General features: G+C 40.5%; 1 protein-coding gene and 1 pseudogene across 10 annotated transcripts in view; one reads left to right on the top strand and one right to left on the bottom strand.

Moving 5' to 3' along the window:
• ZFHX3 (zinc finger homeobox 3) overlaps window positions 1–16012 on the top strand; it is a gene marked incomplete at its 3' end in the record, with an annotated part of 1354624 nt that overhangs the window by 489372 nt on the left and 849240 nt on the right. The window lies entirely within an intron of this gene.
• Window positions 8033–8791, bottom strand: LOC307178802 (large ribosomal subunit protein uL30-like; annotated as a pseudogene). The gene has a single exon. The product of its transcript is annotated as a large ribosomal subunit protein uL30-like (transcript).

Below are 16012 nucleotides of genomic sequence, written 5' to 3'. Positions count from 1 at the left end.
GTCCTGAGCTCAACCAGTTGTCGAGTGCTGGTGGTGGAAATGTTCTTAGCCTTTTTGGGTGGTAGACACATGAGAATCTGATGGAAGCCATGGAAACAATAATCATACCCTGAGTATACCCTCTTGAAACATTGTTTTGTACATAATTCAGGGGCTATTCTGTGCTTTTAGAGACATTCCATTAATACACTATTTTTATTGGTGTTTAAAATTAGTGAACTGGAGAAAGTATGTTGGCAAGGAATATGTTTGTGTTCCATATGCATATTTAACAGTGGCTTGTAACCTCAGTAGGAAGAAGGCCCTAGGAAGGCTGCTTTCTTCTTCAAAGATTTAAATAATGAATTGGTGCTCTAGGTTGATGCTTTGGAAATTTGAGTGAGTTATGGATTGACCATCATGGTATTGGTGATGCATACTTGCTGAATGGGGACCCACTTAATCTCAGCATCAAGAATTGCTTGTCTTCTCCTGCTCTGTTTTAATTTTGTGGACATTGGGGACTTCATACGTGATTAAATTTTCCCTTTTTGGCATTGTTGCCAGAAAGTCTTAGAAGCAAATTGGTGGTCTGTTCAGAACAAGTGTATAAGACTCAGTGCCATTTTGCATTCATCCATTTCTGGGTCTATTATACCCCTTGTATTTTTCTTTCTTTCCCCTCCTTCCCAATTTCTCACTTAGGTTGCCTTGTGTTATTTTCTGTAATTGTGAAGCAGGTATGAGTCTCTCTTAAGAATAAAGAAGGATGTAAATAAATACAGAGATAAGTAAATAAATGCAATAGTCCTGGAAACAATGGCGTTTTGTCTCCTGTTTGATGAAGCTCAGGGGTCAAGTTTCCCTGGTGCTCACCGGTGCATCTAGGGCTATGGTAAGAAACAAAACAGCCCACTGCGCAAAGCTGCTCGGAGTTGACTCTGATGCAGTTGAGTGCATCTGAACATAGCATGTAAACACGCACATAGCATGGAAGGAGGAGGCTGTGGAGACTCTATCTATCTATGAGAGAACTTTTTGACTTACTTCTGAGGCATGGAGGAAGAGGGGCTTCCGAAGGCACATGGACTTCCAGGATTCAGAAACTCAAGAGAACTCAAGTCTCAGTGTTTCCCTAATGGCCACTTTGGTATGAATAACAACCCCATTTGACTTGTGAAGTGGATATTTTTATAAAGCTGGTATTTCTTCATGTGATGACTTCTTAACCTGATAAGGAGGTGGCCCATATTTGCCTTTTCACACCCTACCTATAAGAACATTTTACAAACTAGTACAATGGAAACACCTTTTAAGTTCTTACTTAAAAAAAATTTGTTCAGAGTCCTAACCACATAGATACTATGGCCATCTCATAATCAGTCATGTACACCAGGAGGTAATTTCAGGGGTCCTTCCAGGGAAGGCTTCTTTTTTCCCAGTGGTTTGACTTCTTGGCCCCTTTGTATTCCTTAATGAGGGACACAGTTGAAGGCCAAGGCTGCTTTTTTAGTGATTGATTGTGGGCTGAGATTCTGGGGTGTGGTGATTCTTTGACCATCAAATACCATCTCACTGCACCTCAGCCTGGAGAACACCAACAGAAATACTATGTAATGTCTAAAGTAAACTTTAAAGTATTTTGCATTCATATGTAGTTTGCTTTTTTTGAAGGCATTGAAAGCACAGTAAAACGATTACCATGTTGTTATGAATAGCATCTTGCTGAAGGAGGTGAATGGCACTTTTTTCGTGTGATTTGTGAAGTTAAGGGCCAAAGAAAGACACAGAACAATTAACCAGCAATGGATCTGGGCTAGAATAAAACTCCCCTATCTGTCACTCATAGCTCTGAGCAACAGCCCCTACTCTAGCGTCAGAAGTCCAGTTTAAGGGCCATTTATTTTAATGGGGAGAATATCAACCTTTAGAGACCAGAGTTCCCCAGCCTGCTGAGTGAATGAATATTCAGTCACTTCAGTGTGTGTTTGATGGTAGTTAGCAACACAAAGCAAGCCCAGGGCCCAAAGAATGTGTAGAGGAATGTTAATTCTAAGAGCGACCATAACTTGATTTTCTTGATTTCCTTGAGTTTAAAGTCTCAGCCACAATATTACATTACCAAGTTATTTGCATTTGAAATATAATACCTGGGGGAGGGGTGACATTTAATTAAATTACAGGCTGCAAGGAACCGGGCTGGTACTACGCTGCGTGGAAGGTGTCGGCTGTACCTTCTGAGCTTTTCCTGAAAGGGAATGGACTAGGAGGAGGAAACGCTGATGCTCTCCAAGAAGTGTAACACGGCTGAGCGCGCGCAGTTGGCTGGTTTGGACTTAAAAATGCAGAGTGGAAAGTGCACATGTGAGAGTTCATGGAATGTGGAGAAGAGCACATACCTGCAGGCTCCAGTCTCCATATTTTCTAAATTTCCTAAAGGAAGAGAGAGAGTGAGAATCCCTGGCCTTATAGCCACAGCCCAGCCTGGGTCAGCATCTTCCTCGGTGAGAAAGGTAACTGGTTCTTTTGTCTTCAGAGTCAACACAGCTCAAGATAACTGGGGGACTGTGGTACCCTTGCTCCCACCCTCTTAAGAATCCATGGTAATGATGAGGAAAGGCCACCAAGGGCCCCACTAATCAGAGGTCCTTCCTTCTATGCCCTTAAGCCCCCATTCGCTGACTAGGTGTGTGTGTGGGGGAGCAACAAAGGTGTGTGCACAGAACTCTGGCCATCTTATCTCCTACAGCATCAGTTCTCAACTGGGGGAGATACTTTTCCCTCCCCGGGGACATTTTGCAATGCCTAGGAGCATTTGTGGTTATTATGACTGGGGAGGTGCTATTGGCATCTACTGGATAGAGGCCCTGGCTAAATGTGCTGCTAAATAACCTGTAATGCATGGGACAGCCCCTTACAACAGAGAATCGTTTAGCTGGAAGAGTCAGCTGTGCTGAAGTTGAGAAACCCTATTCTAACAGAAGATGAGATTATGAAAGAGTGGATTCTAGCTACTGAGTTGTCTGTCAAGATAGAAAATAATCTCTAAAATGCCCTGACCCAGTGTGTCATTCAGGGTCCAACTAGGAAAGTGAGTACCACTTTGGTATTTAAAAGAAGCGATTTTTTTAATGAAGGATAGTTGATTTACAATGCTGTGTTCATTTTTGCTGTACAGCAAGGTGATTCAGTTCTACATATATATACACACATTCTTTTTTAATATTATTTCCATTATGGTTTATCACAGGATACCGAATATAGATCCCTGTGCTATACAGTAGGACCTTGTTGTTTATCCCGTCTATATATAATAGTTTGCATCTGCTAATCCCAAACTCCTAATCCTTCCCTCCCCCACCGGCCTTCCCCCTTGGCAACCACCAGTCTGTTCTTTAAGTCTGTGCATCTGTTTTGTAGGTATGTTCGTTTGTGTCATTTTAGATTCCACATATAAGTGATATACGGTATTCGTCTTTCTCTTTCTGACTTACTTCACTTGGTATGATAATCTCTAGTTTCATCCATGTTGCTGCAAATGGCATTATTTCATTCTTTTTTATGGCTGAGTAATATTCCATTATATACCACGTCTTCTTTATCCATTCATCTGTCAATGGACATTTAGGTTTTTTCCATGTCTTGGCTATAGTGAATAGTGCTGCTATGAGCATTGGGGTGCGTGTGTCTTTTTGAATTAGAGTTTTGTCTGGATATATGCCCAGGAGTGGGATTGCTGGATGATATGGCAACTCTATTTTTAGTTTTTTGAGGAACCTCCATGCTGTTTTCGATAGTGGTTGCACCAACTTACATTCCCACCAACAGTGTAGGAGGATTCCAAAAGGAAGCAAATTTGATTCAGAGATTCAGTTGCGCAGGTGCTAGAGAGGCTGAGAAAACAGTGAGTCAAGGTAAAGATTAGCAACACCAGGAAGTCGCTCCCATTTCTTGGTCAAGGGACAGGGAGATGTGCTGTTTGGGGATTATGGTAGTTAGAACCACAACAGGCCTGTCTGGTGGGAGCTAGAGCCAGAGAGATGAGGAAGCTTCTGGAGGTACAACCTGAGGAAGAGAGGGAGAAATACTCTGATTTTTCTTTCCTTCCATCATGCAATCTCCCACTAGTGCCTCCTATCAGCTGAGCCCCAGCAGGAAGCCAGCTGTCCTGGGAGCCTGGGAAACACAGATGCAGGGAAGAGGGGTGAATGACTTTGAGTGCAAACAGGTCCAAACGGGTCCATACAGCAGTAAAGAGCCTGGTGAACTTTCCAGAATGCCAGAACCAACCATGGCATATTTGAGCAAACATCCCAAGGGTTTTGCATTACAGCTGGTGCTGTTCACCACGAAACATCATCTTTCCTTCTGCCTTGGAACTTGAGGCTTAAAATAATTTTAAGATGCCCTTAAGAGAGAGAGAGAGAGAGAAAACACCTACTTGTTTCTTTTTCATTCAGCAAACTTCATGTGTTGAATGGCCTCATGACATGATGGAGAGTTTTGTGTCTCTGTGCAGACAGCAGAGTTCATTGGAAATCCACGTCAATGTGCAGAGCACACACTGTTAATTTTAGTGGATCTGTGGCAAACTCAATCCTTCACTGTCAGGCTTCAGCTCATTTTGGCGGCAGTGATCTTGCTTCTTGTTTCACTCAGGTGTATCCTCTCCATGGGTCCTGCCTCTCTGGAATCAGGCTGAAAGGAGGTTGTTGGGGAGCTAGGGAACCTGCTGTGATGAATTTTATTTTTCCTTACAGTGTGATTTTAAAAAACTAGCCAGAGTAAAGGAAATTAATTTGTTTTCTATTTGAATTGCCCAACAGGTCCCCAAACTTGTGGGGATAAAAGCGATACATTTTTAAGTGTCTCCTTTAAGAGAGTTCTATAGATGCTTAATTATTTTTGCCCCACTTTTGATTATCTGCACTAATGGAGATGTGGAGGGCACAAATCAATAAAAATCCCTTGATAATCCAAAAAACTCAATGTTGTCATTAGTTTTGACCTCCTCCCCCACCAAACCTTTTATCAGAGCTACTAAAAAGTGCCTCTGCACCTCTTGGGTTCTCAGTATATTCAACTTGTTGACAGGTTGACCGATAAAATTGTCTGATTTGCGTGTTATCTCTTTTTCTCTGCTCCTGCCCCCTCTTTGGGGGAGGTGCTAACGAGCAGCACAAGAACAAAACCACAGGAAAAAGAGACCTTAGAAAAGCCAGGGGAACACACAAAATGATGAAATAGCTCCCGTATCCGTGAAACTTTACTATATAATGTCAGCTTTGTGGGATTTTTTTTCTCTTTTCCTAAAGTAAATTGAAATAACTCAAATGGGCTAAATATATGCGGCCTGCATGGACCCTTTGAAGTTTTGAATAGCTTTTGTATGGTATTCGTTTTCTGGGGAAAGATTTTTAATTATTAATCTTTTTATAAATTGCCTTGATGTTACTCCTCATGCTGGTAAAATGCCCAGACATTTTCTTAAACAACTTTAAGGCAACTGAGAATTGGGATGTTTGTCTTAATCCCCTTTGGGATGACTATAAAGAAGAAAGAACTTGAGGACCAGGTTAAATTGTTTTCCTTGTTTGGTTTTGTATTTGCCATACAAATTTATCCATTATCCAAAATGGACTCATGGATACCACAGAAAAAAAACCCAGAACACAGCTGGCTGCATCGCCATCTTCGGGCTCCTGCCCACCCTTCTCTTTATCCCCCATGGTGTAGGGATCCGGCAGAGCTGACAATGAATAAAGCGTACATTGCCACAAATACCAGATCTCTTAAAACTCCTAACTTACATTATTCTTTAAGATCTGCAGTAACACCACTGTTTGGGTCTAGTACCTACTCAAGATGACCACATGTCTTCCAGTTTTGCCAGGATACACCACTAAATGAATGGAGTGCCTGATAAAATGTGCAAAGGTGAAATGCAGTGACATGTTCTCATAAGGAGGAATTAATTGGTATCTGATTAGATCCCTGCAAGGGAGCCAGCGACCCCTCCCTTTGGGCTTTATTCTCCGTGGAGGAATGAACTTTCCTCTTTTTGAAGGAAAAAAGCAGTGCATTTTCTGGTTTTCCTTTCTGTGTTTCCTTCAGCCATTTTTTTTTTTTTTTCCTTCGGTACGCGGGCCTCCTCTCACTGTTGTGGCCTCTACCGTTGCGGAGCACAGGCTCCGGACGCGCAGGCTCAGCGGCCATGGCTCACGGGCCCAGCCACTCCGCGGCATGTGGGATCTTCCCGGACCGGGGCACAAACCCGTGTCCCCTGCATCGGCAGGCGGACTCTCAACCACTGCGCCACCAGGGAAGCCCCCCTTCAGTCATTTTTATTTCAATTTGCCAGATATCATTTGAAAGCAATTTCATAAACATTGAAGTGGCTATGAAGTTCAGTGTTTGTATCTGGCAGGTGGCTTATAAAATTTAAGGAACTACCTGGTTTTGAAGAATTGGGATGATGTGTCAAGGTTCAATCAGAGTAGCAAACCATCTTGAGTGATTAGAACGAGGGATTTATTATGGGGTTTAGACCTTACACAATTGTGGGGGCTGATGGATTGGTCCTTGTAGACTCTTGCCTCAGCATCCAGTGTTGGAACTGAAGTTGCCATTGGTCAGTCTGACCACCAGTTGGAAAAAACAAAAAAGCTTGAAATGGACAGGAATGAGAATGAACTAGAAACTCATGAGAATAACTGAATCCATGAGCAGAAACTGGTCAGAGACAGATAGGGATTCCACTTCCAATCTCAAAGAGACTGGATGACTGGAGAGAGAAGATGGTACCCTTCACCGAGGAACTGTGCATGCACTTGGTCAAGGAGTGAGAAGTTGAAGGAGCAGATCCGGCAGGAGCTGGAGGAACTGTGGGTCCAAGAGCTGCTACACATCACCTGGGTGAGCTAGTGTATGAGCTGTCATTTTGCCTGGTACCCAACCAGATGCACCAATGTTTAGAGCATTAAGAAAAAGAAAATGCTGGGCTTCTGCCTTCCAAATATTGCACAAAATGTCATTTGTGGGTGATGCTAACTCGAAACTGCAAGGAAGGGGATGCTGGAAAGCAACCATAGTTCTTGCTTAGTTAAGGTGACACAGCACAAAGTCACTCAATGACATAACTCAAAAGGGAACGTCTCTGGGCACACAGAAATGTAATGGAGACCTCACACTCTGGAGAAGGCACCTTTCCAGGAACCTTATCTATTGGTAAATAGCAAAGTGTCACTGTTCAACTTTCAAAGTAGCATTTTTTTGTTTGAAACTTGTTACATTTAATTTACTAATCCTTATAAGCCATGATACTTATACATGGAAAATTACTCTCTCTACAAATGCTGAAGTTTCTGATAATCTCAGAGAAAAATTTTACTAACTGGAATATAGCTTCAGGTTTTTTTGTCACACTGAAGTGCGTGTATATTTCAACCAAAATATTTATACAGGTATTATCTAATTGCTTTAATTCAGGGAAACTTTTTGTGATAAAAAATTGGTAAGGTAAAACTCATCAAATTATCTGTCTTTTTGTAATCTTTTGAATGTTTCGCCAAATTAAGATGCCTCAAAATCATAGACTTTCTCAATTTCATTTTATATCACTAAAAACATAAACTTATATGATTTTTAAAGAAGCTCTCGATCAAAATATGCTTTGCACAGTTTGAGATATTCTAAAGCATGTTTATAGAATTTTAAAATAAAATGTTGTACATTATTTGTGCTCTCATCATTTAATATGTTTAAATTTCCTTCATGCTTTTTTGGGGATAAATTTAATGTGTTCTTATATACAAATTTTGTTTCCAGTAATTGTCATTCACTGAATTCTTCATGCTGTATTTTTTTGGTATTCATTTGTTGACTACTTGATTAAGGTTTTCAAAGTGATTTTGAACAAAATGCAACCAAAATTTAGAGGATTCATTTATTTACATAATTAATACATTGTAGAACAAATAGGTCAATTTTTTTTCAATTTAAAGGCAGTCACTGTTTTATTAACTGACCAGATTACAAAATCATGGCAGATACCTTAGTTCATCCTTCTAATAAGCCTGTTGATCTAGTTTTCCCTGTTGCCAGCATCTCCACCTTCTACAAAATAGGTGGTCTTTTCTTCATTCCACCTCGTGGAGAAGACAATTTGAAGGGCCAGAAGAAGTTGTTTGCTTCTTTGAAACACTTCTCAATAGCATAGATCTGATGAATCAGATCCTCCGTGCGGATGATGCCATAGTTACCAAGAGATCGAACAATGAACGCATCTGTCAGGGCAATTCGCTTCTTGTTGCTTTTGCCATAACCACGCTTGTAGATAGACTCATTTACTGACTTCAGGTTTGGGTATCCCCTGTAATGTATGGCTCCACAATTCTGAGCATGTTAATTGAAGCCTTGTTGAGCTTCACAAAGGTGCCATTGAAGACCTGACAAAGGCGAAGAAGCTGCAACACCTTACAGACCTTTGGGCTCACACCATTGATACCTCTGATCCTGATGACAAATGCCAGTTTGGGTTCCATGGGTACATGGAAGTTTCCAGCTTTTCTTGCCATCCTAGCCATTCGAATCTGAATTCTGTACATCTGCCTGTATCCCTTGTGACAATGCTTAGCTTTTTCATAGATAAGCTTCCTCCTTGCCTTTCGAAGCATCTTTTGGGCAAACTTCTTTCTTAGGTGCTTGATCTTAAGCTCTGCAAAATTCTTTTGCTTTCCCTTAAGGGTTTCTGGCATAGCAGGAACCTTCTTTTTCTTCTCTTCTGCACCCTCCATGGTTCCAGCCAGAAAAGAGGCCAAATAGCTTGATTTTTAAGGTAATTCTTCAAAATTTCAAATCTAAAATCCAATTGATAAAAAAAATAATAATAATGATGAGCAGCAAAGAAAGAAAAATCATACAGTCATGGTAACGTCTTTTTAAAAAGTTAATTTTACTTCAGCTTAGTCAAAAAATCTTTGTACTTCAGTTAATGTATTTTGACTATATAAAATGTAAATTTTAGCATCTATTTCAACTAAAATCTCATATAAGTGAAATTAAAAAAAGAGTCATTTGATCTAAATGAAAAGTCATGGTTGATAGAGTGGTGTGCAATTGAACCTTCTATAGCTTTACATATTAAATCATAATTTTTTTGGTATAGTTTTCTTTGAATAACTACTAACTTTTTAAGTAGAATACAATACTTCTTTAGCAGATGTACATTTTTTGCTTTTCTTGTAGTCAGTGATACCACTATGATCTCTCCATGGTGGATGGTAAATGTTAACACATATGTCATACAAGTTATAAGCTCACACCAGCTTTTTAAGCAGTAGAAATTCAGAATTTAAGTTTTCTTTAAATATGTATTTTTTGTGGCTTTGAGCTCACTGATGGCTAGAGTTTATTGCAAAATAAAAAAGTATTGTCAAATATTTACATAAATAAATAAATATGTTATTGTAGGTTCTCACCATACACTGAAGGAGATAACCCAATAGTAAAAGCACACAGACTACTCTTATAGTATCCATGACAAGACTGCTATAATTTTCTAATTTTCTTGCTGACCTCACCACCTTTGTACATCTTACAGGCATGGGTTATGGCATTTAAGAATCCAGCAAAGGCAGTAGTGACAAATATTTCTCTCACCACCATCATAAACCAGAGGAGTTAGATCTTCCTAAGTGCTTATTTTATCAGCGATTACTCTGCAAGTTGTCCTTGAAAGAGAGGAATGAATTGCCCCTGGAAAGTGTCTAGGAAAGAGATATGGGCTAACAGTGGTCATCTCTCAGATTTAGCCATGTGCTAATGTGAGAATTCTATTACTACACATACATTTCATCCACAAGTAAACAATACCATGGCAGAAGTTGGAAGTACAAAGTGCAGATCTACTAGATCCATCTTGGATTATTTTTTAATGCAGTTGTGACTAATGATGCTTCATTAATAAGAGCAAAATCTAAAACAAGTGCTAAAACAAATGGGACACCAGGATAACAGTAACCTGGGATTGTCCTGGGCAAATCAGAAAATATGGTCACCCTACTCAAAGGCAAAATGTTTGCTTGTGTGTTTATTTTATTTCTAATTTAAAGGACTTGATGTAGATTTTTTTCAACTCTGATCTTCCTTGGTTGGTAAGGAGACCATTTCAAGGAAACACTAGGCCGCAGTGAAACCATAAGTAAATGTTGAAATTGTGAGTCAGCCTTCTTTGCTGTTTTTAGGAGAGTGGATCCCGTTTGGTCTGATATTATCAAACTTGAGATTATTCTGAATATTCTTAGTCTAGAAAGCTGCACATATTACTCACACTGACCTATTTGGTAGAGATGGTTATTAAATGGAAATAGTTTCATTCAGAGTTAGAATAATTTCTAAAATTATAGTGTTTGCAGCAAATAAAAAACATATCAAATCCTGAAAACCCCAGCTAGAGGTCACATTTTTAACAAATCAACAGGCAATTGAAACAGAAAAATGACTTTATTCTGCTACTTTATTTTACGAATTGTTATCTACTCAACGTAGGCCCAGTTCTCTCTAGTGCATCAATCCAAAATGTGTATCTTTAACCCTTTAGGCCTCCTATGAAGAATGGCTTTTCTCTTGCAACTTACGCCTAAATGATTCCTTCTTAGAGGAACGTGGTTTGGGTTAAAGACTCTTGTTTGGCTTTATTTTGAACATAATGCCCCATTTACATTTTCTTATTGTAGCCTGGTTATTTCAGAAACTTTCCTTGAGGAGTTTGGAGCAGCTTTTCTCCACTCTGAACATCGTTGGTTTATGTGTATGAGCTGCTGTAAAGCGCAGTGATTGCCTAAAAACACTATAGTTACTTAAAAAAGATGACTTTGATTGTGTGTTTTTTGTTCCCATCACAATAACACTTTGCAGGTGATTATTAAATTAGAGATTTTCTTTGTTTTTCTAACAAAAAAAAAACAACCCTTTTTTATGTCAGCACCAATTATGAGAGGTAATTTTTCACATTTTACAAAAGATTTTTCTGTCCTACCTCCACGCCCCTCCCCCAGATAAAGAAGGGCTTTGACATTCTATGACAGGGAGGGTTTTTTGCATACACAGTGCTTTTGACTTTTCTTTTAAAAAAATCTGTTGACTCTATTGAAATGTGACAGGACAATATTTAACCTGAATAGAGGCATGTTGACTCCTCTTATTAAAACTGACAGTTAAGGACGTTTCTCTCTTTATTCCTTCTGATACACGCAGACAAGTCTTCACTGCTAACTAGTATACAAAATCAAAAACAAAAAAATACAGAGCGAAGAGATGACTACCTTATAAACAATATATGAATGACAATTGCAAGTTTAATCTAGCAAAGAAACCTTTTTTTATCCTTTAAGAAAATTAAAGCCCTTTCAAATTAGCTTGATATATGAAGACAGACTGACATCATTAATTTTCAAGTACTCACTCTTCTTTCCTAGCTGCCTTTCCTCTCAAAGATAGGCAATGTTCCGCTAAGCCCTGGACAGGACCACAGCGACACCTATGGAGAGAGTCCAGGGCCTCCATTGAGTCTTGCGTAGAGCTTGCAGCTTTGTGTCTTATTTCTTGGAATTCCTCTGCCTGTTTTGCTCTCATGGGACAAAAATGGTGGCCATGGAGGTTTGTCCCTGAGCTTCCTACTACCTGATGCTTGGTTTCTCTGTTTCAAACAAAATGTAGCTGGAAATATCAAGCTTTCAAAGTTCTTTCCATTTTGCTGGACCAATAAAGAGACTCATTAGCATGAATGAGGCTTAAGTTCCTTTGAGTTGTGCATGGAGTGGGCTTCTTGGGAAGAGCACAATTGGGAACCGGATGCCAACTTTCAGAGAGAGGCAGAAACCATATGGAATTTGGATGTCTTTGGGTACTTGCCCACTCTCCTTAGCTTCCAGGAGTCAAACCTCTTAAAAGCAACTGTTGGCTTTCTTATGCGTCAGGCACTAGATATTTATGTGACATAAGTAAACTGTCCACTGAGACTCACACTTTTTTTTTTGGTAAGAGGGAGGGTATTACACAATTAATGATAGAGTCATTTTTGTTGTAATATAATTTGAGCTGTAGCAGAATCATGAATGGAACTGTGCGATAGTGCCAGCAAATTTACCTCTTATTCTCATTTCCTTACTGAGCATTCTCTCCTCTGCATTTATCACCAGAGAAGGGTTCTTTCAGTGCTCATCAAGGTTTTCAACATTTTGTTGTAGAGAGTCAGAAAAATAGCAGTTTGTTCCACGGCAGCCTTCTCTGTTAATCGTGCAGAAGAATCAGTCTTCTGTGCATTGATACTGATCTGTCCAGTTTAGTCTTGAGAAATTACCCTATTTCTATTTCTCTGGTTATCCTGAAAGGGGCCAGGTGAGACACTTGGTCAAGGCAGCCTGTAGATTATACTGTAGAAGCAATTCTAGATGTTTTTCTTTCTTGAGTAGAGGGACCCAACAGTGTCTATGGTAAAAAAAAAAAAAAAAAAAAAAAAATCTACCCTCAGATCTTCAGTCTACAGGTGTCAAAAACATTTAAAATTTGTGTGTAAATTTCAGTTCCTATCCTTTGTGTTTGTCAAGATTGTGCCAAGTCTTTCATGATGTCTTAGTTGGGGTTAACCCACCCCAAACAGAAAATGGTCCCAGGTGTGCTGGGCGGGAGTGGGGGAAGGGAGGGCAGCCCACGAGGGATGTGGTAAAGTAGGTCAGTACTGTGGGCAACTGGAGCTTCATGCTTTTGGGGGTCGTCAGAGGCTACATAGACCATCCTTGATAGTGAGACTCTTGAGGGACAAGAAAGCTCTTTATCTGTAACTTCTGCCTCTTGTTATTTGAAGGTCATTACTGAGCGTCAGTTTCTTAGCACTTCATGCCTCTCTTCTGTCCTGAACCCACCACCTTGGCTAGAGAGAGCAGGAAGCTATGTGTATGGGAACTTTCTGCTGATTACCTCTGGGATGGCCTGAGGGGATCCAGGGAAAGCACCAGTAGCTTCTGGTACACATGGTTTATGTGGTTTCGAGAATTAAGTACAGTTGTAACTCTGTGGGTGTTTGAGTGTCTGTGTGTTGGGGGTAGGGAGGATTATTAGCTCTTCTTAGCCTTAAGGTAAAGTATGTATGTGTGTGTGATGGTGGGTATTACCACTGTGATACGCAAGCAGAGATACAGGGTTCTTGTTACATATAGAGTGAAAACTGTCACGAGCCGGAGGAAGGAGCTACAGAGTCCCAAGTTCTCTGCTTGACTATTTGAGCTCTAACTGAATGTAAGAGGCAAAAAGAAGAGACACGTTAATTAGACAACACGACTGCCAATAAATCACAAGAGTTATCGCGTATGAGGTTGAATCGTGGGCCACATCAAGGTTTATTTTCTTTTTATTTCAGCTGCCATTAGCTGTAGAGTGGTGCTCTCCTGTAGAACTTCTTGCTAGTTCCATGCAGCTATTGAGATATGGCCAGTGTGACTATACTAGTTTGCTAGGGCTGCTGTAACAAAATACCACAGACTGGGTGGCTTACACAACAGAAATTTACTTTCTCTCAGTTCTGAAGGCTATAAATCTGAGATCAAGGTGCTGGTAGGGTTGATTTCATTCCAAGGCCTCTCTCCTTGGCTTGCAAATAGCTGCCTTTTTGCTGTGTGTCCTCATATGGTCTTTTCTTTGTGCACACACATCCCTGGTATATCTCTGTGTGTGTTAATTTCCTCTTCTTATAAGGACACCAGTTAGATGGAATTAAGACCCACCCTAAAGACCTCATTTTAACTTAATTACCTCTTTAAAGATCTCATCTCCAAATATAGTCACATTCTCAGATTTTGAGGGTTACAACTTAAACATATGAACTGGGGAGACATAATTCTGTCCATGATAGTGACTGGAGAGCTATAATTTCTAACTTTATCTAATTTTAAATAATTTAAATTTGAATAGCTACATGCTGCTAGTGGCTAATATTGGGCAGTGCAGCTCTAGAAGGTTTACTTATTAGCTCTTCTGCTGTGAATCCAGAAAAGTCTGTAGCAATGGGATTCTTCCTTGACCGTCAAGGGGATGGTTCAACTGGAACACCAGACACTGTATTATGTCCTAGGGAGTTTCCACATTAGAGGTTTCCATGATTCTTTGATAAACAGTGAAATCCAAGGCTGGAAGAGAGAGAAAAGCAGATCCTAAGGTTGAAGGTCAAAAGTAGAGCTACTAGCCACAGTCAGGGGCTGAAACCCAGAAACTGAATGGGAGCATAAGAAAATCTGGAACAAAGTGTAGAGGGTCCTGGACACTTGCTATGATTCTGATTATAAGTGGTCTCATCTTATTCTTGACGTGCCACAGTCCTTGACAACAGTCTCTAGGTCATATTCATTCTGTTTAGGGTACATACTGGGTTAATGTACGATTCAGTCATCCTTCCAGGAGGGTTGTTTCTCTCTTTGTGAATCATCTAATCTGATACACCTCTTTTGTTCCGGTAGCCTCTGTGTACTGGGAAGAATTATGTCTTCTCAATGGCAGCCGACAGGAGAGGGTCCTCGGTACGTGTGCTATACTTCGGTCTCCTCTACGGCAAGGGTGGCCTGGGTGGGCTCCTCACATTCAGTGCTTGTGCCTACTGAAGTTTAGTTGGGTCTAGTTGGTCTGCTTTGGCCTCACCATTGCCTCTGGTCCCCTCCATGTGTGGTATCTTCCGGTCTACCAGTTCTCTCACTAATTACTTGTCCACTCCTTTCAAGGCATCTGGTGCTCCTATATTGCCTGATACTTGCACAGCTCTGAGAGCTAGGGTGCTACCTCAAGTCCCATTGTTCTCAGCAGGGAGTGATTTTGTCCCTTCGATAGAGGACACTGGCAATGTCTGTAGATATTTTTGGTTGTCCCACTGGGGAGGCGGGCATGGACTGCCTGGCATTGTAGGTAGTGGCCGAGAATTCTGTTAAACATTCTATAATGCAAAGGACAACCTTCACAACAAAGAAGTATTTGGCCTAAATTGCTGAGGTTGAAAAGTTCCTTCTAGTCCATCTTTTTAATTAATTAATAAATTAAAATTTAAAACAATTTTTTATTGGAGTAGAGTTGATTTACAGTTTTGTGTTAGTTTCAGGTGTACAGTAAAGTGAATCAGTTATACATACACATATATCCACTGTTTTTAAGATTCTTTTCCCATATAGGCCATTACAGAGTATTACTCCATCTTTTTAAATACCTCCTTCAACCATTTCTAAACAGTGCTTTGGCAGTAACACTATATGAAGTTTTCTATCACTCTTCACTCCCGATTTTTCTCTGGAGTTTTGACCCCAAAGGGGAATTCAGGGTACTTGTATCTGATCTGTTACTCGCTTTCTCATTGTCATCTGCAACACTTACTCTCCTCTGTGGCTAATTGATTTGGGTGCCCCAGGCTTAGCTCCATCAAGGGGTGCTTTTACCTATCCACTCTTCCCCTGAAACAGTGAAATACATTTATTTAATGGATGGTGAGAGGAATCCACCTAAGGGGAAAAAATTAAATAGTTTCATATTTTCAAAATATCATCCCCATTATGCTATGGTTAATGGAGCTACTGCAGAGTATTGGTGAGCATATGGTACAAGGGTGTGGCAGGCACTGAGAGGTATGGTGTCTGAGTGGGTGTCCTACTCTTTAACCCCAATCACTCATGGTTTGAAGGGCGAGCTCAGTTTTATTCTCAGCACCACTGCCCATGCCTTCTTCTAAGTAGCTTAAATCATGTCCTGACCTTGTTCCTAAGAGCTGCTGGTTTGAGAGAATTAGAGAAGGGAACAAAGGGAGGGGCTTAGGTAGCTCCTCCGTCCTTCTCCATTCCCTTCTCTTACTCTGTGCTCCAAACCCATTCCCTGATCCCCCAGCCTCAACACGCACATGTACAAGGAGGTAGCAACTCTGAGAAATGGTGTTGATAGATGGATGATCCTGGCTTGCTTGGGGCTCCCTATCGCCACCTTGGCCCCTGTCCCACTGAGGACCGCA

This window comes from Stenella coeruleoalba, assembly GCF_951394435.1.
Source record: "Stenella coeruleoalba genome assembly, chromosome: 20".
NCBI lineage: Eukaryota > Metazoa > Chordata > Mammalia > Artiodactyla > Delphinidae > Stenella > Stenella coeruleoalba.
Note: the sequence above shows the minus strand (reverse complement) of the source record. Positions and strands in the feature narration are given on the sequence as shown.